Here is a 26,654-nt window from a genome sequence, read left to right as displayed (position 1 = left end):
GTAATGCCATTATTTATACAAGTACAGTGTTCCTTTGTGAAAACTTGCTAGCAGAAAGAAACATTTTTTAAAGTCCCACCTACTTCTCGTGTTAAAAAAACCTTTTAAAAATATAACCCCACAGAGCAGAGTCCTTGATAACCTAACAGTCGCTTAGCTAATCAAAGAGTTTGCAGCCCTTTATGATACCAGAAGATTCATTATCGTGTTCATAAGAGCCACCATCCCCCATTCTGAATCAGATGAATCCAATCCACACCTTTACTTCCTATTTATTAAAATCCATTTTAATATTATCCTTCCATCTAAGTCTGCGGCTTCGAACTGTTCTTACGCATCCAGGTTCTTCGTTCACATTTTTGTACGCACTTCGCATCAGTTTATATGTGCTACGCGCCCTGTACATCTCTCCTGTTAAGGTAAAGTCAGAATTAATAGAATTTAGCAAGCTTAAGATTTGCTGTAACTGGAATCCTACGGGAGACATAAAATTCAAGTTTCTTCTTTCTAGTTAGTGGAGCGGCTTTGTCTGGCGTATACAATATTAAGAAATCGTAATGGAATACAGCAACAGTATGTCTCTCGTAACCTTGACCTTGTCTAAGTTGTGGTGAAGAAAATAACAGGCCTATATTTTATACCGTTTTAACGCGGCCGTAAGTAGGTTAATGGTACCCAAGGTTACTATGAAGCCATAATACGGTGTTCGTGTAAGAAAAGCAATCAGTCTTGCAGAGCCCCTCACGACAGACTTTGTCTAATGATAGCCTGCTCCTCGCATCAACATGGGGTCTTCTGGGGTCCTTTCGCTTCCCTCAGAGTACTAATGCTTTCTGTACTAATTATCAGAAGTACTCACCAATAAAGCATTACTAATAACACAAAAAAGAAACTTAGGAAATCTCACGTCATCATTAAAAAAAAAAGATAATGGGAAAAGTCATGAGGGGTGGTTCAGTGACCAAACTCAGAGAGTTAGTAGTGTGTCGGCTACATAGGACGAAGGTGGATTGTGCTCTGAGGTTGTATTTAATAAGTAGTGATCCCATTATATGTGAACTGCTTCTTTTTATTCTTCCTTGTAACTGTTTCTGCTCGCTGCTGTTATAACAACGGAACCGAATTGTTCAATGAATTAGTGTGTGTGTGTGTGTCTTAAACGTAACAATTAAAAAAAATGAGGAATGTAGTCATGTGAGCTGGCGATTGGATTTTGCTTACCCAGGAGGGCTTGGGTAATTCGGTGATGAACCTTCGGGTTTCCTGAGCCATATAGTTAATTAGCTAGTCATGTGAGCTAAGTTCATGTATGCCTTTTTTACAAATGTTAACAAGCAAAATTCACCGAACTTAATAAAGATAAACTTACGTTTGTACATTTGTTTGTGTCCTATGTGACCCTAAATTATAATTTAAAGACTCGGCCTACGTGATATATGTTAATGTTGTTATTTTAATTTTTCTGCACGCTTTCATAAAACTATGTATTTCGTTCTTATCCACCATAAAAACAAAGTTTTCTAAGAGAATGCGTGAGGTGGAGGTCTAATATTCATAACGGTTTTCTCTTTTGATAGCAAAGGCGACGTGATGCTAAATGTTTTGAGACTTTGTGTAAAATTTGAGTGATATAATCGATATATTGTCTCAACAATTAAAACCACGGAGCTCAGAAATTCGAAGCTAAATAGTTAATACATATTTATGGTTCCCAATTCCCTGTAGACTCTGCAGTATTACACAATAAGGACGTCTTTGTTACGTACAGAACCGAATTGAAATGTGCACGACTTTTAGTACGCGAAAGAATTTTTTTATCTGAGGTTATCACAGCGGTGGAAAAATTGGTGTTGTTCTTCTATTTTGAAACGTAATATGGATGTGTAGGTACGTATTAATGTTTCGGATAAACATACTGTCTCAATCTTCATGGCTTCATCCTTCAGTAAAAACAAATTTTACGCATTTCCCGTTTAAGCTAAAATTTAAAGTTATATTGCGTTCAGCAAAATTAGGCACATAATTCATGACAATTAATACTAATTTAACTCTTAACGTTAGTTCATCATTTATCTGCTTGTGTCTCCAATTTAATTTTTAATATCGGTTAGATATTGCATTTAAGTAACTCACATAGAAGTCACTTGAATTCACAGGCTAAGGTTAAGAATACACTAATTATAAGAAATGAACGCGCCTAAGGCTTAACACAGAATTTTCAATGAAGCAGGCCTTACTGTAGCATGCAGTGTGAATACGAACTTTCTTGTTTGCCTCTCAAAAAGAATGTGGTAATTTTATTACAAGTGGTCTCTCTGTCCTACATTTTGTCTTATTTATAAATAGACTGTCATGTCGAATGAACTGTGTGTGATGCAGAAACACATAAGACGCGCGGATATTGTAAGGGACACTGATAATACATATCGAATATATTAACATTCACTGGGAATAAGTAAAGAAATATGCAATATAAAATATTATCTGTAGCAAAACTCATTTTGTGGAGGCCGAAAGGAGCATTTATTCGGATTACAGGAAATGTATAATAATATGTATTTAAACACTAAATACATGGCATTAACTCTTGTTTAAGATTTAATAATCAGGTTTATATTTGATTTCACGCACCCTAAAATTACTGTATATATGCATTGCAGCATCCAGAAACACGTAAATAACTGAAAGTGTTAAATATAAATTACTCTGTACGTTTCGTAACAAATAATTTAACAAAGGCAAAATATTACATAGAAATAATTATGACAAGAATACCACCTGAGTCTAAGTACTATCTTACATGTCCATAGAAGTGGGTTAAGTATCTAGGAGTTCTTGACTTCAGCACTAGAAATTTGTCTATGAGTAATGTTTTGGCCAGTTTACCTTTTACCTTGGGCTAAGAATTGTCTGCAACATTTGAACGGGGCGCTGTATGGATCCCAGAGCCATTCTGGACGTCGCGATATTGCTCATCTAACCCGCAGCCAATCACATTTCTGCGTTAGCTGTCACGGCTCCGTCAAGAGAGGAATGTAAATCCATTCATTTACAAGAATGTATAGCCACTGTGTTTCAGCACCAAAAATATGAGTAAGTTATATTGACTTCTGATATGAGAAACCTGGAAATATTAATTACATGAACTGTAAAGTGAAAGTCTGACGTGCAAGAATTATTAATCGATGAAATATACGGCGTTTTACCATATAAAACGATGCACATAAAACATAGAGAAAGAAATAGCTGCAGTGGGCCCTTAACAGACTTGTAGGTTTCAAAAAGTAAAAATTAATAGGCTAAACCATTCATTTTCTGATACTAATTTTTCATAGGACTTTCTCAAAAATAACATTTGTCAATAGAATATTGCATGTTTGGTACACGTTTATCACACGATTCAATCCTTTTATTTCGTTCATAATTAGTAAAACATTATTTAAGTTGATTTACAATATGTCTCTTTCTACATTTTATGCAGATACAAATCCGACATGACAGTGGCAAGGAAACAAAGTAAATTTTTTCGTGCGAGAAGCTTTACTAAGCAGTCTAAGATGCTATCACTTTGTGACTCTAAATGGATTTTAACATTTGTTATATAGTAAGAATTAAAATGCTTTTAATGGGAGGCAGGCACCACTCCGTTTTCATAAGTTAAAAAATAAGTTGAAGAAAGAACACAAGCCTTCGGCATGCCTGAACTATAATTATAGTCTACATATGTGTCATGAAACATGTTACTTTCTTACTGTCCATTCGTAATTGTCTATTTTTTGCAGGAAACAGACATCCTATCGTACGCATTACGGCACGTGGTAACGTCCCTATGATAATTATAGAAATCGAATATTAATAAGTCTATATATCTTATATTATATAATATATGCAGTTAGTGCAGATCTTACTACTTATTCTGATTAGGTTATGCATTATGAAAGAAATTGTGGTTGTATAGAAGTAGCTAGTGCAAATGGCGAGTTTCGTTTTACGTGGCCTTAAAACATCGGATATTTTAACTATTGTTTTTTAAAGATAATAATAAAACTGAAAACTGTAAACATACAAGCTGTTCATATGAATGCTCATTAATTTGAAATGTACATTACATTATAAAATAAATAACAAGGCACCAAGACGCAATAACAAAGCTATGTTCGACAATCATCGGTAAATCTATGTTGACTTCGCCGGGAAGACCCCACGACACGTCCCGTAACCGCAGTTCTGTCCGCCCGATAAACTATAAGCCTACAATAGATGCTACACGTGGAACTAAATGTACATTAAAGTCCTCCTCTAACTGCGGAATTTAGAATAATATAAAGTGAAAAAGAACGCGTATATTAACATATCTGTCATTTGCTTAAGTTTAAGGAGAGAAGTAGTTGGAATTTTAATTATTAAAAAAAAATTTGTTTTAAAATAAATTGTTACAAATATGTGCTTCACTTTTTGATTATCCCGCCATTTTCATATGTCCACTAAGTTTTGGAACATCGCCGCTAGATTTCACCCGGTGTACATTTTCTAATGGGTTTCGCACTACCTCATACGCATAATCTCTTATTCACATATACGAAAGTTCATCAGAACTGCAACTGTTAATTTTGCGCTTAATTTCTGAGCGTCACATGTTTTTTGTGCAATAAAACATGACTTCAAAAAGAGAGGAAATATCAGCTGGATCCTACTTTACAAAATGGAAGTAAACTGAACAGTAAAACTTATAGACCAACACGTGAAGGTTGATTCCCTGTGAGCTATAAATAATTTTGTGAATTATTTGTTTCTATCTTTATTTCTTACAGACAATGAGAAAAGTAGTTGTAAAATACTTTTATTCATTTAGGAGTCATAAATCAAAGCCTGAGAGATTAGCCGTATGCTCTATTGAACTTAATCTAAAATCGTCAATGCAGTAAAATAAGCGCCTAATAATATTAAAATAATAATTTATTATCAAACCATTAATTTATAATTATCACCATAAAATATTACCATTCTTGAAATTATTATTTAATTATCATTATCCTTGCCATCAGTCATCATCGTCATTTAATACTTAGCATCATTAACCTTTGAACTTGCTTATTCCTCTTAATTCGTTTTGACCATGTAAATAATAGGTCCATGTATATGTCGCATTTGTCTAAAAATGAGTCAAATTTAATACTAAAGTTTCCTCGTGGGACTTGCGAGTGTGTAGATGCTAGGCAGATCGTGTTATTTGTATTCAGTAATGGCGTCTTTTTTTTTACAAATTTCAATGCTCGTACATACAAAGAGAAGCGTGCTTCCATCTATCGGTAAAGTTGAAAACTAAATGTAGGGAAGCGAGTGTTGAAGAGCGACCCTAGATATCGCCCATCTTCCCAGGGGGAGTGTATTTAGAACCCTCATTATTTTCTCCCCTCCCTCTAACCAATATCTTGCAGCCTCTGTGATGCCTCCCCTTTTCCTCAGTCCCTTTCCTTAGACAGATTCCAATTTTTTTTTCTTTGTTACAAACGAAAAAATCAATATCAGTGTTTCTGTGACACGAATATTTTTAAAAAGATAGAACTTACAGTATTTAGTTTCCTTTGTTTCTTGTTTAACATTCTTGTCTTTGTTTCACACATTACATACTTCTGATAAAATTAAACTTATATGGCATTCGAAGTATAACGAATTGGAAGGTATTATGGTTAAATTTTTATGCTGTAAAATAAATTATGTTTTCCGACCAGGAACGATTATCTTGAAGATGACAATCTTCTGGATTACAGCGCCGAGTAGTCTGGTTTCATCACGATGCTATTGAAGCCAGCAACACATCAGAAACGTCGGTAAACCCGACTACACTGTCCAATAACCCAGAAAGCGGTCATATTTATATTCTCTGCCAGAGAGACTTTGTTCATAACCGTTGCTATTTTGAAGTAGGTTACTAAACATATTAACTTACATACTTTATGTTCCTAAATTATATATTAAATGTATCTCCAACTGATATTTGTTTATGTATTTTACATCCTCACTTAAACTCGAAATACGCGACTACTAAAATACGCATTTGAAGAAACATATTTTGCTTCTTTTATTATACGCGATTAAATGGTATGAGTAGAATTAGTTTGTGGAGTACCCAATTGTAAGCAGGTACACAACTAATAAAGTTTAGTGATCTGAGTTACAGGTATTAAAGTGAGAATGAAATGCTCATTTCAGGTAGCTAGTACACATCTGGACTGCCAGAGAAATGTCTGTCTTACTTTGATATGGCTTTCTGTTTGATTTTAATGAGACTTTCTTGACTAAAATTGGTGTTTAAAGATACGTGGTTCATGTCTAAGTGATTCACTAGGCGTAGGCAACTTTTGGGCTTACGATTCCACATATTATATGTTAATGCAGATAAATATATGTTTATCACAAATTTTTAAATTTTTCCAAAAGAATATATAAGCTTTGTATTTATTGAACTACGAAAACCATACAATATTGTTAGCTTTTTAATTAAAACAGCATTTTGAATTAACCAATATATGTAACATTTATATGGTGTTACTAATTTTTTATAAGAATTTTTGTTTTAATATCGAAATATGTAAAATTAATGAAGCAACAGACCAACAACAAACTGACGTTTAAAGTAACCAATCGACAAAAAACTCCGTACCGTTTATCTGCAATGCCATTTCACTATACTCTTTGGTCCAATAGTAAACGGCTCAGAAGCCGAAGAATGTAAGCCAGAGACATTTTGTCTTTCTGATTGTAAAGTGTAACATTTTTCTATAATACTATATTTACTTTGTTCCAATAACAATTACACTTTTAACCAAAATTGTTCATGAAAACTTTTAGCACGAGATATGTTAATTTCATTATGATAAATTAATAAAGTATTTATTTTCTTTGCGATGAGTTTAATGACCTACAATCATTTTCCTCTGAATCATCCACATATGTGTAAAGAACTTCAGAATAATTAAATAATACAATTCGCTTCTTTTCTATGAAAGAATAATTGTAGGAGTTATTAAATATTTTTTATGAAATGATTTGATGGAGAATGAGGTGAATCTTTTGCTTCGGTTTCAGTTTAATTTGTTGATACGTTCCGTTTACTTCATCGTGAACTTTAGCCTTGCGTATCCGTCATCCATAAGTTATAGAGGGCAGCGAAGTATACTAATGTCACGGGAAAGCCGTTAGCACACTGACCTACACCAATGATGTCATTACAGCCGGCAAGAAACATTCATCATTGCTGGGAGAGTCATTAGGCAGAGTGTCGCAGGTCAAGAAACTGTGGCAAGGACACTGGGCCTCCTGGGACAGATCCCTTAATGCGAAATGTTACAGCAGGTATTAAACACTTTGCTTATACTCGTACAATCATAAACCATTTGAATAAAGGGAGAGAGGATAAATACCATGTTTCTCAAAGCCACAAGCGTTTCTCGTCTTTTAGGGCACCAAAGTTTTATTATCCTGAAGAATTCCGTCTTCTGGGTTGTTGCGCTGTGTAGCCTGGTAGATGTTTACCAACGTTTCAGGGGTCATACTGCCTCCGTCATCAGGGCGATTCTTTCTAAGTTATCTATGCTATGAAGATTTCCGTCTTCTGGGTTGTTGCGCTGTGTAGTCTGGTAGATGTTTACCAACGTTTCAGAGGTCATACTGCCTCCGTCATCAGGGCGATGAGTATGAAGATTTCTGTCTTCTGGGTTGTTGCACTGTGTAGTCTGGTCGATGTTTACGAACGTTTCAGGGGTCATACTGCCTCCGTCATCAGGGCGATTCTTTCTAAGTTATCTATGCTATGAAGATTTCCGTCTTCTGGGTTGTTGCGCTGTGTAGTCTGGTAGATGTTTACCAACGTTTCAGAGGTCATACTGCCTCCGTCATCAGGGCGATGAAGATTTCTGTCTTCTGGGTTGTTGCACTGTGTAGTCTGGTCGATGTTAACCAACGTTTCAGAGGTCATACTGCCTCCGTCATCAGGGCGATGAAGATTTCCGTCTTCTGGGTTGTTGCGCTGTGTAGTCTGGTAGATGTTTACCAACGTTTCAGAGGTCATACTGCCTCCGTCATCAGGGCGATGAAGATTTCTGTCTTCTGGGTTGTTGCACTGTGTAGTCTGGTCGATGTTAACCAACGTTTCAGAGGTCATACTGCCAGACTACACAGCGCAACAACCCAGAAGACGGAATTCTTCATACTCACCGCTGTGAAAACCTCAAATCCTACATTTTATTATCCTGTTCGCAAACCTCGCTACTGGCTCTACAAGCATCCACATGAATGTATTCCATATTGTCAAGACTCATTCCTTTAAGATCCATTTCCCATGTATGACGAGGTCTCCCAAGTAAATCTTTCCTTCCAATTTCCTAGATCAAATTCCGTACGCTTTTCTCAGTTCTCCTCTGAACACTACCTACACGAAGGGTGGCCTAAAATTATGAAAATCAATTTTAAAAAGTTTTCTCCATGTTCCTGGAACTTCTGCCTTAGATCCAAATATTCTCTTCAAACTCCCTCAGTTTATGAAGAAATATCTCGATATGTAATAAATAAACTGACCGACAACTGAAAGATAATTGAGTTTACGTACGAAGATTTGTTACCATCTCGATTTTACGACTGCATCTATCGAGGTTCGGTGACCTCATTCATTTATTTTTATGTTTGCAGACAGAAGATTCAAAGTTCTTGCTGTTTTGGAAAATAGCAAATTTCAGAAAAAAGAACATTTATCTACTAGACCCTGAACAAATCCTAGCTTTTTGTGAAGGAAACTGGGAGGTAAATTTCATAACAGTCATAATTTCTACGCCTCTTTTATGTTTTATTTAACTGAATTTTCCCCTTGTTTCTACACAGAATTGCATTGTAGTGAAAAACTCAATGTCATTGTATGTAACATTTTATCCTTCATTCTGATAACATAAATAGAAAGTGACGTTTTATAGCAGGAGCTGCGATAGAAAGATGAAAGACGATGGAAAACTTGTATTAACTTCCTGGGGGATAAATGAACGAGACTGCAATAAAAAGAAATGACAAGATATATAAAGGGAATGGAATTGAACCAAAGAATAAAAGGTAAAAATATAGCTTTTAAACGTTGGGTTTGAACAGACAGCAGGTTAATGGATGTGACCTTTTAAATTACAGGTAAAAATTTATCAGATGTAGTTTTATTAAACTTACATTTTAAAAAAGTTATTGAAGATGTGAATAGCAATTACTTGTTTTATGATTTTCAGTTTCTGTCCCGAAAATGTTCAGAAAACTGATTGGTTTTGTTTAAGCTTTAAATCAACATTTTAAAACAAAAGCATTTTTTGAGATAGCTTGTGAAAGATTGTTTGCCTTGCACTTTCAACTGTATACGTTAAGCCGAACTTTAAAATAAGTGAACAGTGGTGACCTATTTTAAATTATTATCCCCTCATTCGCTGAACGGACAAAACGAAAGTAGTCAGAACTCCGAGATTTCGGCCCGGGATTTAAGAAATACGAATTATAATGCTGGGAGGCGACGTTCAGCCAGTGCGGATGAGACACCGCCACCTTTGGCAGATAAAATATACCAGTTTATTGAGGGCATGGTTCATTGTTCAGACAAACATTGTTTTGTTTTTCGGAGGCGTGGTTACGAATTATGGTCCGAATTCGGGAAGTGTGAGGTTCAGATCTCGGCCCGGAGGCCGGCCATGGTGGCAGGGGTTTTCGTAGTTTTCCTCAGAGATGGGTTAATATCATCACCACTTTCTTCCATATTCTTTAAAATTTAATATTCGTTAACCGTCCGATTATTCGATGCTTTATAATATGAGCTAATGACAGCATCGTTAAATAGACCATAAAGAAAAATAGAGAGTGTGATTTTTATGTTATCTTTACAAAAATCTAATTATTTAATCAATTTATATTTTAAGACATACTTACACGATGAGTGATAGAAAGATAAGAATGGACCCACTCTTGGTACGTATACTACGGAGGCAAATTTCAATTGTTAAAAATATTTTTGGCTTAATTTTATTTTATAATAAGTATTAGCCGGTATTTGGACCTTTTTATACGCTAAAAGTATTTTACGCAGATTTGTAAAAGCATATTAGTATCGCTATAATGTTCATTACAAACTAATTTTAAATTAAATTAATTACTTTTGCAGGACAGGTGTTCCAAAATATAACATTTCCTATATATTATCATGTCTATTTGACAATAGAACTGAACTAATATTTAACAGGGGTGGAAGCATGTGTCTTGTTTTTCGTTACCTACAAGCGAACGTAACTCGATTACTGGTATAAAAATATCAAAAGTCATTTCTTGCTTATTTCACCTTGTTTTCCTTATCTTTCTTTAATTCCATATTAATTTCTTTATTCCTTTGTTTCTTTGTTTCTTTTGTATTATTACACACACCTCCCGCATTAGACTGTAGCAAACCCACGTCTGAGAGTCGGTCAGAGTTTTTTTTTTAAGTTTTCTTGGTATCCAGTCCCTCTGATACTGCAGTGTGCAGTTTTTCAGCACAACGAGTCATTAATCAGAAAGGGACTCTGAGCGGTAGAGCGAGACACTGCAGAATTGTGAAGCAGTCGACTGAGCTGAGAGACTTTTTTTGTTGGGGATGCTTATTCTTCCCCTTTCACGGCTTGTTTACAATTCTCCCAGTGGTCATTATGGCTCTCACACAGGGTCGGATCTTTTCCTAACCTACCCCACATATCCGCATTGGGACTCAAAATCGAATTTTCTTATTTGTACTTCTACTCGTTAACTGTAACTAATGCAACGGCCATTTGGAGAACACATCGAAAAGAAGTGGTTCAGTGTGGAGTAGCACAATTATTTGTCCAATTTGTTATTTGCGATCCTAAATTTCTCTTTAGTCCATGTTGTGTTTAATGTCAGGGAGTCTGTAAATTTGCTTTCGGTCGTTGCTTGGTTACTGATATGCCTCTAAGGGGGAAATTCTATGGGAAATATTTTTTAAACGGGAGTTTGTTTATTCTGATTCATCAAAAAAAGTTTCCCTACATAGATAAAATCTTTGAGCTGCCAAGTGTTAGTATTCACCTGAAAGGTGTTTGTATCACACGATAATTATTGATTATTTTATAAGTTGTTTCGTAATTTTAAATTTTCCCTTATTATTTTTCATTTTAATTTGATACACAAAGTACGCTCGATATTTAATATCCTCAGTTGTTACAGACATAAGACTGTTCAGGCCCTGGCGTAACGTTTCTGCAAAAAAGGGCATGAGGATTAGAAGCAAATATTAATTTCTAATTTTTTTCAGAAAATATGTGTTAATTTACAAATTTGCGTACTATTTTTGTTTGTGAGATTTCTTTGCAGTTTTGCATTTCGTCGTAATTTAATAATATCGTAAATTGGTAGATATTTACCCACGTCTTTCCATTAGTCATTTCGATTATTCGACCGTCCTTAGGTTCCGTTTAGGTTGGATAATCTGCACTGAACTGTGTCACCCATTCATTGATGTCTGCAAAAATAAGTTTTGCGATTGGTCTCGTAAAAACTGTGAAATTACATTATCTTTTCTCCATTGTTTTAACACGTATTAATCTTTTTTGCCTCGAATAAAGTTTACAGCAACCCACTGACAAGCGACCAAACTTTTCTACCAGTTCCATGCTTCCATTCTGTGAATTTTGATATTTGATATTAAAGATATGAAGCTGGTGATTATTGTGAAATGTTAGTTATTATATAGGTCAGTTCAATAATAATTTATTACTATAGAGCGTCGTTGGAAACAGACGCCTCCCTCATCCATCACACGTCAGTGTTACTTGAAACCTTTTTCCGTTTATGCTACTAATCCTACAGTAGGCTCAATTAAAAATACTTTTCCCCTACTGTATTATCTTATTCGTAACCTTCAGCTGATTTTAATTTTTAAGATGTGGATTTTTGTTTGTTAGTGGAGAACTACTTTCATAAGAAATTAGAGAGACTTTAAATATTATACTTATAAAGGTGTGTGTTTGCTCAGCTTAGGATCCGATTTATTTACTTAAACTGCCCTAAGAGTTAAAAAGCTGCCGATCTAGAAGTAAAGGTTTTCTGTTTGTTTGAGGATGGAGTATTAACATTTGCTGTGAGTCTTAAGCTATTAACGAAGGCCTTGGTCTTTGTTTGTTTAGTGGAAGAGATAGACAGGTGACTTGGAATTGCTCAGCATTGAAGAAGACTGCTTAAAAAGTTAGGTTATTTTCTTCAGTGTAGGACTAGCCACTCTTACGGGCGGAACTGTTAATGTTTAAACTCGTATTGAATTCTATAGAACTTAACTATTGTTTAATTTTTATGTATTTAAATGTATTTTGAGTGTTTAGAAACAATTGTTACCAAAAATAAATTCAGGTTGGCCGTTTTGAAGTTTTCTTGTTGTGGAACTTTAAACAGGATATTTTACCATTTGTTTCCTGGACATTTCTTCTGTGGAAGGTCAAGGCTTACTGGATTATGCGAGGAATCACTGATGTAAGGTACTGTTCTGTTTGCACTGTGTCCGCTTTATTCTTCAAATGTTCTTACTTTAGTCACAAATCTAAGTACAAAAATATGTATTACCTACGAATTGGTTTCAAAAGTGTTTTCTAAAATTTTAATACCGTTATAACATTTTCTAACTCAAGTTCTTTATCATAAACCTATAGTAAATTTAAGATTATGAGCTACTTGAGCCCTGTGTTAGCTCATCCGATACACGTCACTGCCAAATATTGAAATTAGAGATTGTAAAGCGTATAGATCCAAATAAAATTTGAGGCAATTACAGTGGTTAGTGAAAACCTGGCCATCTTCTAAGTTGCTGAATCGTGTAGCCTGGTAGAATTTTACTTACATTTCAGAGGTACTTACTGGCTCTATCATCAGAGCGTAGCAACCCATAAGACCTCCATTTTCATGAAGATATAGTCCACAGTTTCAATACGTATTGCGAAAACCGAAATAATTATTTTGTCTTGCAAATAATTTATTATAGTTTAAATAAATTTGAAAGTAAAAATCAAACTCGCGAACAAGTTCTATCACTTTTATTATATCTGCAAGCTCTACTACTGCTACTACTACTACTGTCCTTTCGTACCGAAGTATTATTCACAAAAATATTTTGTTTGTACAGTTTGGTATTAACTTATATGTTCATGTTATGGTTTACATTTTCATTGCCAAGTGTAAAAAGGTACCCATTGCAATAGAGATTGGTAAGATACGTAGTCTACATATTATTTATAGAATGGTAAATGTTACTAGGAAGGATAATATTGTCGGTACTTATAGCACATATAATGGAGATGAGAAGAGCATACATTTTAGTTAATACATCTAAACGAAAAGACCACTTGGGAGATTTAGGCTTAGATGGAGTTTGGTGTTAAATGTAAATTAAGGATGTGAAGGGTGGACTTCATTCAGTTGGTTCTGGAAAGGGGCCGGTTGGCTGGCTTTTGTAAACACGGTAATAAGCCTTCGACTTTCATAAAAAATGGGAATTTATAACTAGCTAAGTGACTATCAGTTTCTTAAAAGGACTCTGCTGCATTAAATTATTTAGTAAGTTACATAAGTAATCATATTACAAAAGTAAATCCACAGTCGGGTGTATAAAGATTAGAAGCTTTGGTGTATTTTTTGGTGTTCAGTAAGTCCGCCAGTGACCTTGACGTTATTTCAGAAAGAAAATTAGAAAGTAAAATAGTCTGTGGTTTCTCGAAAACCTGTGTTATCTGTAGGCGTACAGACTACAGACTAAAGACTACATCACGTCAAAGGACGGGATGACTGTGGCAGAAAAATGTCTGTATAGATGCTGCCATCTGTTTTCAGTAGAAATAAACTCAAGTTATGCATTTCTGTAATCTACCAACAAACGTATATAGATTCTCTAAGGATTTGTTTCAGTGACTGATTTAGTACAAAAGTATTAAGACTGATATAATCTAGTGTATGCCGATGTTTAATGCAGTCTGTGTGACGTTTCGGGAGTTGGCTGTAGTCCCGTATTCTAATGATTGGTTATAATTTTGACTGATCTGGTGTTCCTGCTACTTTTTCTACAATACCAAATCAGTTCAGAATAATATTAAGAAAGCGCTGCGCTAGTTCGCATAACCGCCATATTAGATTCGTGCACATATTAATTTCAAAAGTGTTGCAGATGGGATTTCATTATAAATTTAGATAAAAGTGAAAAAACGTTTAGGTTAGAAGGCGAAACATAAAAAGCAGGTCCTCATGAAACTCTGCATAAATATCAAAGCTTTTTGAAACCGAGGTTTCTCTAAATAATATTTAAGAATGCAGTCCGTACCGCATACAAAACACGACTCGTTTCCATTACAAAGATAAAGTCGTTGATGCTGTTTGAGGAAATAATAGTTGCGTAAATTGAGAAAGACAAATAAAAAAATAAAGATTTGTGGTTGTTGAAGCACGTAGGACAAAGTAGTTAGAATTGGGCTTAAAATTGCTAAGTTATCAGTTCAGAATATTCGGTATGGTATTTAAAACACAGTTTTCCAAATCTTTCTGTGTGACTACTAAGATTATAGTATGAGACCTCTGAATTCTGCAGCAGCGTCTGTCAGTGGTTATTTCTATTTAAGACTATTATTAAACGCATCCCGAAGGCCTCTTGTGGACCCGTCCATCGAGTACTTCAGCTTGATCAATACTCGGAACGGAACGGGCGAGGGCGCATCGCAGCGCGCCGAGACGCCAGACCGACGTCCGGGTGAAAAAAAAACTTTCCTTTACAGCGAGAGATGAAGAGAATGAGAGAGAGAGAGAGCAGAGTGAGCGTGGTGAGATTCCCAACAAAAGCACGCTGGGGAATCGACGAGACGATGTTCCTCGAGGAATAGGGAAGATGTACAAGAATTGTTTTCCCCGGTGTGATTTTGATGGTCAAAATCGATTTCAGGGCAGCATGACTGAAGCTATCTGCAGCATAGAATGGCTAAAAATATCGGCTCACATCCAAAGAGTTGCTGTTATTAAGTAACAGCCTTCTTGTCGATTTAATTACGCTGTCAACAGCTCACACTACGTAAAGTCAGATGGTATAATTATTTGTGAAAAATGAATGAAAGTGCTGTTCATACACATGCCTTGAGGGACTGAGAAAAATCATAAAAATATCAGTCCAAATTGCCGGTCTCCTGACCCTGATTTCAACCCAGGCACTACCTAATATGAAGTAGGATATTAAACTATTCTACAGCGATTTCGGATAATAATAATAATAATAATATTAACGACAACAACAACAGAACCAGTACCAGCAGCAATAACAATAACAACAATAATACAGTACAACGACGGAATTGTCCTAACTTGAAAGAGTTTAAATAAAATTTGTTGCCTAATGTTACAGCAGATATTTTGTGGGCGTTTCATGGACGAGTTTTAGTTACACTTAATTCCCGAACACTTTACTCCAAGCAGCAGTTATCTGGTTGTCCTGTACCTTATTTATTTATTTAAAGAAAATTCATTTTATTCTATATTTTTTCAGCATAAATATGTCTTCTAGGATAATTAGATACTACTCTACATTTACTGTGTTTGTTGCTTGCAAGGACATTAAACTTTTTAACAAAAACATATTTTACTTACGGACAATTTATGTAAGTATTTATAATTAAACTTCCTTTTATCTTCTGCTTGTCCATATTCCGTAGGTTTTATTATTCTAAATTTATGTCGTGCTTCGTTCTATCTTTTTAATGTTATTTATTGATATTTACGTTATTTGTAGATTCTGTTTGTGGATTCTTTTACTTTCATTTTAGTGCCTGGCTGCAATTGGCCTTCTTTGCCCGTTATCAGACACTTGAATAAATAAACCGAATAGAATTATTGATATCATTAATATTATAATAATCAAAACACCGTCATAATTTCTGAGTTTTACTGTATATATTGAAAAGCTTATAATAATTCTTTTTTTAAGGTATAGTTTAGAACATAGAACATTGTCTTCAGTTATACTCACAATTCGTACGAAGTTATGTTTGATTATCTGTGCTAAATTTTATTTATTCCAGTCGTAATATGTCTTTATTTCCTTGTACCAAAACTACAAATTTCTTTCTTTCTGAATATTGTTTCCTAATGAAATTGCCTTTGTAAATCAGACGTACATTTTCTTTACTTGCTTAGTGTTCTGCAATAATACATCTTATATATTCGATATTATTATACCAGAAAGTTCAAAAATTAAAGGAAAACCTTTAGATAAAAATAATTGTTCATTAAAATATAATGCAGTATACATAAATCAATAAAGCTGGTAATAATATCTTCTCATTGCTATTAGCCATTTTTCTGTAAAAAGATGCTTATTTTTTTATGGTGTAAGAACAACATTAATTATATTACATGTGTGTGTGCTTTCGATAAACACATGCATTACATGATACCATACAGAAGTCAATCAAGAATTGAACTAGGTACCGAAAAGATACCGATTACTTTACTTCATTGTGACATTCATTCCTGTTTGTTTGTAGAAAATTGAGATTTGTTGAAAACAAAAAATATCACCTTCGTCATGTTTAGAATGTATTGCAATTCGTCTTTGGAAGTTGTTCTCAACCTCAAGTGATGGTGTATAATTATATTTCGTATCGTAATTATAAAATGGGAATAAATATAGACAGTAAATAAAGTTTATTGTTGTGGTATGTTTTATTAAGCAAATATTCAATGATCAGCAGTCTCGTCTATATGGTGAATCTCGGTAATAAAAATTAATTGTAGGATAAAGAATAAAGATTTTTAAATTTAATCTGGATTTAAAAGTGCATCTTGTTGTGTTACTGAGGTTTCCAGCCTCAGCAAGTCGAACTGTCAGACTCTTGAAACAAGATAAAACGGTGAAAATACAAGGACAAGACCACAAAGAAATTTAGAGGTCAAGTAGGAGACAGCAAAATGACAGGAAGTGGAAGACACGGAAAAAGGACAGAAGCAGAGTGACATAGGAGAAAATTGGACTTAGACAGATGCCAGATGTCAATAAAAAGAAAGCAAGAACGAAAAGGGGAATATATTTTACAGTAGACAAAATATAAAATATTAAATAAAAGAAATGTTTATGTGTATTCTTTCTTATTTATATTCCACTCAGGTCATTATTAATTAAAAAGTCTTTCAATTGAGGAAATGTTGAGTTTTACAGGAAAGAAATTTAGAAATATAGAAATACTCTTCAAGCCGGCGTAACTCAGTCGGTATAGTGACTGGCTACGGACTGGACGACCGGGGTTCGATCCCCGACGGGGGCGGAGGATTTTTCCTCTAGCCTCTGCGTCCAGACCGGCTCTGGGACCCACCCAGTCTCCTCTACAATGGGTACCGGGGGTAAAGCCGGCCGGGGCGTGATGCTGACCACTCACCCCCATCTAGTGCCGAGGTCAAGAATGAGTAGGAGCTATACCTCCACTCCCCCCAAGCGCGTACATGGTGTATATAGTGGGACAGCTTTACTTTTACTCTCCTTTTACAAATATTCTTCTTTATCTCATTTTTATTAAAGAAGCCTTGTCTGATCATTTGCAAGCAGCCTTTGCCCATCATATAAATCTTTGGAGACTGTAAATATTATTTCAGTTCTGAAGTGTCTACTTTCATACGGGCCAGAAAGTACATCTTAACTACCAGCAGTTCTGACAAGTTGAGTGACGTAATGCTCTACGACGACAACAGCAAGAGGCCGGTTGAAATTCGTCGGGGAAGTTATCCTCAGGTAAAACAAACTCCTGAACTCTTCACCACTAAGCCTGATATTCGACGCATCTGCTGAAACTTATTATCGAAATAACGGGAATTTCGGAATAACTGTTTTGAAGTGGTTTTCGATAATAGGACCTGCACGTTCACGAAATGTTAATCTCTTGTTTACGTGCGTTCTCTTGTATTTACTGCCACACAATATTTTAAAAAATTAATTCCACGGAGCACAGTTTCTCTTGAAAAGAAAATATAAAGAATCGTCAATAATGTACCAGCTTTTTATGAAAATCGATTATTGGTCACCGTGCTCAGAAGACCTTGCCAATAGACCGTGTCCTAATCCAGTTGAATCCAGTCCACATTTACACATTCTATTTTTCTCAAGAACCGTGTGAATATTATCCTCCAATCTACGCCTAGGGTTTGGGAATGGTCAATGTTCTTTCAGGTTTCCCGACCAAGATGTAAGCATTTGTCATATCCGCCATGCATGCTACATATTCGCCAATGTAATTATTGTTGACTTAGGTGGGATGCTAGCCTTGTTATTAAAGTGGTTATTAAATTAAAAACGTATGAACGTGTGAAGTCCGTTCAACTAGTTCAGGGTACGATGCAGTGGCGTTTTCCATAAAATGTGGGTAATTTCTTGAGCACCTGAAGCAACTATCAGCGAACTCGTTACAGCGATTTAATTTCATAACAATATTAGATGGGGTCAATCTAACATTTTACGATTAATTTTCATAAACAACATTAAGATAGAGATCAACTTATTACGTATTAAATCGAGTTGTCAGTAAATTTAATTTCGTTTTAAATTTTGTCGCAGAAAAGTGATAGAACTAAACTTTATTCTCAAGTCAGGCATTTTTAATTAATAAATAAATATATAATTAAATATATTAATATTCTAAACAAAACATGTTTATGTTTCGTTAATTTACGTAGAATTCAACACTGACTCTCACCATCGTGCAAATTTCTTTCTCAGGATGGATCATGTTTACTGGTCCCATTTTTAATAAGGAAATAATGCCCTGAAATATTTTATATCATAGTCGTTGTTAAGATCCTGTTAAAGTATGAGGACATTGAATTATTCTCTCCACACTTGTTTATTTATAAATTTGTTACAGAAATTATTAGTCTGTTTCCTTAATTTGCAATTAATATAAAAAAATAAGTAAGTACCATCAATACGTAAGTGTAGCTTAGATTCTGTGCTTAAGAATAGCATTATTTCATTCATATATTTTATTTACTATCGAAAATATTTACTTTTCCTTTTAACATGTGGATGAAGATTCTAATTATGAATTTTGTAAGTCCTGATTGTGGCTTTCTTATTTATTCTAAATTTGCAATATTCGAGTTATTCTTAAAAGTATATAATTCGTAGTTTTTCGTTGATATCAGCCAAGTATTTTCAAGTAGGCCTGCGTTTTTGAAAAGAGAAATTTTTGTTAAGTGCACATCAAGCCTCACTGTCTTCTAATTAATTCTACATTCTCACTGTTCATGTAATGCACGTAAAAAAATACAGGAAAGTGTGAATAATGTAGATGTTATAAATTTTAAATTTAATATGTGTTCTTAAACGGGAGTCTGTTTATCGTATCTCGAATACTAAAGTGCTAACTTGGCCGTGCGCTTCTCAGTTCTTCCAGAAGACGTTCGTGTTATACCTCAAGAAATTGTTACGAAAAAATCCTATAAAATATTTCTTTGAATTTCGCACTTAAATTCAGATAATCAGTTCGTAATTTCACTTACTCTTAGATATTCCTATACCATAATTCTTTCTGGTGGCTTCAACGTATACTGTCTGTCCTGAGTCTTATGAATCAAGTCTACAAATCGACATTCTAGTTTTTAAGATCCGTTTTAATATAATCCTATTTATGCATAAATATTCCATGTACTCGTCCCTTCATATTTCCTGATTAAAATTTTGTACGAATTTCTCTCTTGAATTCACTGTATTATTTCGTATTGTTATTGATAAATTAATAGAAATAATCCAGTTTCTAATATAATATTTCAATAATGCATAGTTTCTGCATTCGAAAACACCCCTTATCTTTTAAATAGTCAATGAATAGAAAATTGGACGAGATTAATAAGCTACCAATTTTGTATTGTACGTGTGCGTACCAAATTCACCATCTCCCCTCTCCTCTACCCCAGCTGCAGCCCTGTAGTCTGTTGTACTATTGTCTCTCTCTCTTCTTCCCGTCTCTCCAGCTCTCTCTCTCGAAGAGAGCGCGCGTCCAATCACCGCCGGACTGTGTTGGATCCATACAGCATCCCAGCTGCAAAAGACGCCGGGCGTCAACCCACCCCTCTTCTCCTCGAAAGACGACAACGAGGAGGGGTGTCGACGGACGACGTCTCAAACTGCTGTGCTTCTATCTGACGTCGCAGCCGATGTGACGCTTATCTTTCGACAGCAAGCTTTCTGCTTATATTTAGACCCACTGTTGGACAAGTCTGTCAATAATAGCGAAGAACAAATATCCTGCAGGGTGTTACAAATACAGTTACTTTTTTGTTTTGTATGATTGGTAGGCTGGTCAAAACCATATGATCGTGGTTTCTTTGGTTACAACGTGTGTGCTTAGTGATGTGTTGTTAACAATGAAAGTATGACAGTTTTGTAGATATCAGAGCTTAATTTTATGGGTATATCCATTTTTTTTAGCAAGTAGGTATATTGCATATTAACAGCGTATTGATGACACTCTCATCTGACGGAAGCAGCCATCTTGGAAGTCGTTTATACACCAGCGCTGGATTCTCTTATGCAGGCCAAAATGAATAAAATATTCAATAAATTTGTTTATGCTTATATATTAATTATAATTTCGAACAATAGATCCTAAATAATGTTGTACAATACTTAATATTTTATAAGCTGCTTTATAATTATTGTTTATTTATTTAGTATTACTGCCATAACTATTTTATAACTTGTAAGTTTGGCATGTTTTCTTCTTGATAGTTGATCTGTAGTTATTACTTTTTATTTATCTGCTTTGCAGTTGCTTGGCTCAGTTATCGATTCACGGGTGTTTTGTGCATGCTGGCCACGCCCTTCAGTTTGCTCTGAATCCACCGCTATTAAATTGTGGTAATTAGTGATATATAGAGGCATATTTATCGATTTTAGTTTTTCAGTTTATCAATTTTTGATCCGAATTTAGTGTATTTTATATATGTAGCACACTTCTTCCTGATACACTTTACTTTACAGACTGTTTCTACGCGTCCATTATTAAGTCGTTATTTATATTTTGTGTGAGAAATATTCCTCATAATTACATCGTGAAACACGCTACAAATGTTTTGACGTTTTCACTGTTAGGCCTTTGTCTTTTCGGTAAATTCGGATATAAATTATACGTTTTGAGGTCTTCATTACGAAATTTTTATATTGAGGCACAAACTAAACGAGTAAAATGCACAGATTTTCAAAGCATTCGGTAAAGTATTTTGTTGCGAAGCTTAGATCTTGTAAAAAAATATCGGAGCTAAAAATATTTATCAATTCCAGGTGATTATAAAAACTCTATATGAATTTGCTGCTATTTCATTGGTATGTGAATGGTTTTGCAATGGGCTTTGTGAGAAAATTATATTATATTTGTAGGTATGTTGGATGTAGTGAGAAATAAATTCATATAAATATGTTTGCGGTTTTGACATATAATAACATCAAATATAGGTATGTAGTGTTTTATGATTTCAAGTTTTTGTTTCGATACTGTTCTCCATTTGTCCCCTCGACGCATGCTCAGAACATATTTCTGTATCCAGTTGCTTCATATGTACACTCTGCACACACGCAAAGATTAAATATCAAATGTGAATCTACATATTTATGTAAAGTTTGTTTAAATAAGAAACCACTGCTTTGTAATAAGGAGGTCTGGAAAAATTTACGAAACTTATTTTTCTTAAAATGTTTAGTCAAAGTGACGAGGCCAGCAATAACTAAAAATTAATAGATATTATATCAATTATAATTATATATTATAGACTTTTTATTGATACAATATATTTATTAATATTTGTCGGTAATTTCTAAAAGTACGTAATGTGACTACGTAAAAATTGTTGTAAGAAACTCAAAGTTTGTCTCTGCCACTACATTTCTTAGTGTTGAACCGGCTACTTTTTAAACTCCAAACGTAATCTTAAGATTTTCTTTTGTTTCTCTATTTTCCACAAGCTCACACGAATATCAATTTTATTTAAAAACGTTTCTGATTTATTTAATTTAAATATAATTAAAAATTGTTAAATCTGCCTCATTTTGGCCCGTATATCATGTGTAATTCGAGAACTACTTGGAAGATTTCCGTTACATCTAAATTCCTATCCTGTGACTTCTATTATCTAACCCCTACAAAATTTTACAGTTTTATCTCCAGTCATTCACTTATCTTCTCAAAACCGAATCCTAAGCAGGATACATACTTTTGGGCTCATCATGTTATTTTACATTCTACAAAGAAGATATATTTTTAAAAAAATAAACCTGTTATCATACAGAATATCAGGACAATACATTAGATAGCGTTACTGTGACTTCCACATCTGAAGATCACAAGACAACCATAATGGCATTATAGATGTAGGATAGAAAAAATATGGTCATTGTGGCCTCTAATGGCAAAATATTTACAAGTTCCCTGAATATTTGTTAATTGGTTGAAAAGTCATTAATGAAGACACACGGACTTTATGGTACCATGAAACTATCCTTTTTTATCATGTAAAAAGATTCGTATAAAAATTTACAAATTATTTCAATAGAATTTCCGTTTACAGTTCTCATTTCGCTGTATTGTCACAAAATTAGTTCGTCAACATGAAGCTATTTTTATTGAGAACAAATATTTCTATCTTAGAACAGCGAAAGACTTAGTCCTTAAACGCAAGAATTAAATGAACTGGGATAGTTCAGTCATGAAAGTCATTGACTACTAGGTGACACACAGGGGATCGATTCCCTACAGAAACACAGTTTTCGTCAAGGCCACCACGCCACGTTCAGAGAGGCTCTCCGACTCATTCAGCCTCAAATACAGCGGCACAGAGGACTCTTTTCAAAGGCGAAGATTGCACTTGTTACAGTACAGCTTACATAACCGTCTAGAATTTTATTTGATCGATGTACCTGCTTGGCCGTCCCGTTGCATAAACCAAGCCGTAACGAGTAGAGCCAAAATCACTAACTTGGCATAAAGACGCCAACTAAAATGACGCGGAAGCGGTCGGACTCGTGATAAATACTGCTGGGTGTAGCACAGAAGAAGGCAGTTTGAACTGAAAACAAAAAGTATTTCAGAACATTAGTTTTACACGTATTCTTGGTTTTCCTTTCCATATTTTCATTTAATACATGTATGTTCCATGCGTTAGACACAAATAACATTGCTTTAATCCTATATTTAAGGCGCCTAATCAAATTTGCTATTACGACAAGCTTTTGTTTAATGTGGGTCCGCTTAGACATTGTACTGTAAATGTTATTTCTGATCAGTTTTTCAACAAGCATTGCAAATTTTAATAACTCTGCATCGAATAAATATGTTTTTATACCATTTTATATTAAATTTTTTTATTAAATATTGTATAAGATGTGCGTTTTGATTCAAACTGGATGACACGGCAAAGTATTTTACACAGAAGACTAATTACAGATATGTATATGTCACCAGATAATTTATCCACATCTTCTGCATCTTGATACCACTGATATATTTATAAACGGGAGATTCTACAGATATATATTGCCCTGAAGATGGCAAATTCAATGTGCGATAAAATGCAGGATATCAATATTTCAAGGCGGTTCTGAGACAAAGACAGCAAAATAAACGAGCCCTCAGAACTCACGATTAGGAAATTAAGGAGTTAGAACATTGTCATGCAGAATAATTTTGCCACAATTGTCCTCTCAAACTTCATGGTACGATTTGTGTAGACGAATTTGTGCTAATAAGACTGCAAAATTGTACGTGTAAGTTCCACAGAAATAAGGTCGTAATGCGTTTTCAGACAACAGGGGCTGTTGTTATGTGTGAGTATAAATAAATAAACATATGTTAAACAAATTCAAAGCACGAATTCATATATAAAAGACATGTTTTATAAAAGTCAGAGATCATCAGACGAACCTTAAGACAAAGTTACACACAGTTGCAGTAAATTTATGGCTTGTCTGTATCACAGTAGTGGGACTTTCGGTGTTCTGAAGTTTCACGGTGCCTACGAGCTAAGCGTCATGTGCGTTGAGATTAATGATGTGAGAACGTCTTCCCTGTGTCAGTCTGTCTGTCACGCAGAACACAGGTCAGGTTTCCAGCTTCTCAGTAACAAGGGACTTGTTTGCTGTTTTCCTCCGTTCACACAGACGTCCTTGTTCCTGTCTCTCTCTTTCTCCTTCTCTGCCAAGAATTTTATTTTGGCCCACCCTAAATTCCTTTTCGTAAGTGGAGTGAAATTGTTTATAGGCCGGCTAATACCGATCTCACCACCAAATACAAAAGATTGAACGCGATCTGCAGAGAAGGGATCCACTGCCTCAAACTTCTTACTGTCCTTGAACAGACATTTTAGAGTATCGGTTACTAATACATGAGTATGATAAACACAGGACACATGCGTGGGCTATATATTTGCATATGTCTATATAACGTTTTGAAACACTAAGTAGAACGTTTTGTGTATTACTTACAAATTTTTTTCGTGACCGGTATTATTTGAAAATTGATTGAAAGAAACACGTTTTAAAAAAAATATCAGTTTTATTTGTGCACCCAGCTGGTAATTATGTTTTTATTTTAGTGGTTGTTAATTTCACAGAACACTAATCCTGAAAGTTGATTCAGATTAACAGATCAAACTATCTGGCTTCAAGGAGTAGAGTCCTTGAGGAGCTTACAGTCGCTTAGGTTGTTAGAAAATCCCCCACATATGACGGAAGCAGGAAACATATTTGCAAGTTCGTAAATGTTCTCTGCTGGACATTGTCTTCTACCGGACGAATCTGTTCTCCACCTTGACATCCTCTTTCCTCAAGACCAAACTCGATGTTATCCTACCATCTTTGTTTGCAGCCCACTCTAAAGTTCTTATTCCCTGCAAGATTTTCGATTAAAATATTATCAAAATGTTAAAATTATATAGCACGAATATCGGCCAGGGACGTCCAACAAGAGGTATTCGACAAATGTTAACATTGGATCCAGTGAATCCTAGGGTTTCTTTCATATCTCGGGACGTATGAGGCTATTCTGACTGAGGTTTATTACAGGATTTTTTAGCCCCTCCAAGCAAATGACTGGATAGTACCCTAAATCGGGCCACGCACACTTTCTTTCACATCCTTTCCAATTTATTATTTATGAATCCTATTATCGTTCAACGCTATATAGTTCGAGATATTAACAGCGTTGTTAATTTAGCCGTAAATAAGCAAAAGCCATAAACGATCGGGATATTCTTGATCAAATGACGACTACATTTTTCTCTAGTACTCCTTGTAATATATAAAAATTTATCTGTACTCCTTGAAATTTGTATCTTAGTTTAAAGTGTGAATTTGTATGGATTTTTCAATAAGATATTATAATGTTTTATTACATAACGCTCTTGGAGGTGAGCACTGCCTTGGATCTTGAACTAAGGCATCAAGTTTTCAAATTCTATTCCAGACATATAATTCTGTGTAGCTATGGGTATGGCGATGAGCCGAACATCTAGCACAGTGCCATGTTGAATATGCAATCGATTATTTTAAAAATACACACACAAATCTCTACACATTTTACTATAAGTGGTCGGTAAATCAGAATAAACTAAAATGAAAATAAACAACAAACATTCTGCGTATAAGAAAGAGTAACTGGATGTCCTTCACAGACTGTTAAGTAATCATCCACAGTGTTGAGTATAATACGAAAGTAAACAGCAGTTTTTAGTATAGTTATGCTTGTATGCTATTCATGTTTAAAGCAGAACAACAGAACATTTCTCTGAACTAAAAACTTTTTATAACGCAAACTACATCTAAATGTTGCTCTTTATAGTCTTGTTTTATAATAAAGAATTGTGCTTGTATGTCCAACGATCGCGCTTAGCTGTGCGTCAATTTTTATTTTAAATTTAAACTAAAGAACTAAATTTAAGATCTGAGTACTCTTTGAACAACTAATACATAATGGAGGAGTTCTGTGCCTCTTACAGCATCACAAGAGTCTTGTTAAGGCGTTTCCAAGAGAATCCAGTCCAAATGTGAACATGCTATTTTTTTAAGTATCCGTTTAGTATATTACCGTAATTTAACACATTTTACTCCACTACACCTTGGTTTTTCAAGTGACTATTCCATTTACTTTTTCCGACCAAAATTTTTTATGCATTTCTCATCTCATGCCTGCTACATACACTACCAATCTCATATTTTTTGATGGTAGAGAATAAGATGGTGGGATCAATAGAGGATATGTAAGGAGACATAAAAGAAAAACCATTAAAGACGTCTTTTTAGATCTACTATTATCAATCTTGAATTCGAAAAGCTGCAGATTATTTCTTCGCTGTTACTTATCCAAATTAATCTTATTAAATTAAAAGCAAATTTACTTTTAATATTTCATTAGTTTACTCTGAAATTATTTTATGGCTGCCAAATAAAGTTAAATAGAATTATGAGTGTGACGCAGAGTCAAAATCTGCTAAAGAGTCCTAACGTAATGCTGGTAATATTTTAAGATAATGTTTTAAAATGTAAATACTTTACAATATCAATAACAAATAATCAATAAAAGCGTGACAAAATCAACTGA

The 26,654-nt window shown here is 34.6% G+C and overlaps 1 protein-coding gene across 3 annotated transcripts in view; it reads left to right on the top strand.

The window, feature by feature from the left end:
* The window catches only part of LOC110829914 (uncharacterized), a 540,512-nt gene that overhangs the window by 509,056 nt on the left and 4,802 nt on the right, over nt 1-26,654 (top strand). The window contains exons 8-9 of one of the 3 annotated variants that reach the window (XR_015533588.1): nt 17,671-17,806; nt 20,041-22,324. The exons of the other annotated variants lie outside the window; for them this stretch is intronic. The gene's annotated coding sequence lies outside the window, so the exon portion shown is untranslated. Of the gene's footprint in view, nt 1-17,670; nt 17,807-20,040; nt 22,325-26,654 lie in introns of those variants that run through there. 3 annotated transcript variants of the gene reach the window in all.

Source organism: Zootermopsis nevadensis, unplaced genomic scaffold (genome assembly GCF_977971745.1).
Source record: "Zootermopsis nevadensis isolate Lab colony 2312 unplaced genomic scaffold, Znev_1.0 Znev_ptg000001l, whole genome shotgun sequence".
Taxonomy (NCBI): domain Eukaryota; kingdom Metazoa; phylum Arthropoda; class Insecta; order Blattodea; family Termopsidae; genus Zootermopsis; species Zootermopsis nevadensis.
The sequence above is the reverse complement of the archived record's forward strand: the minus strand, read 5'-3'. Positions and strand labels throughout refer to the sequence as shown.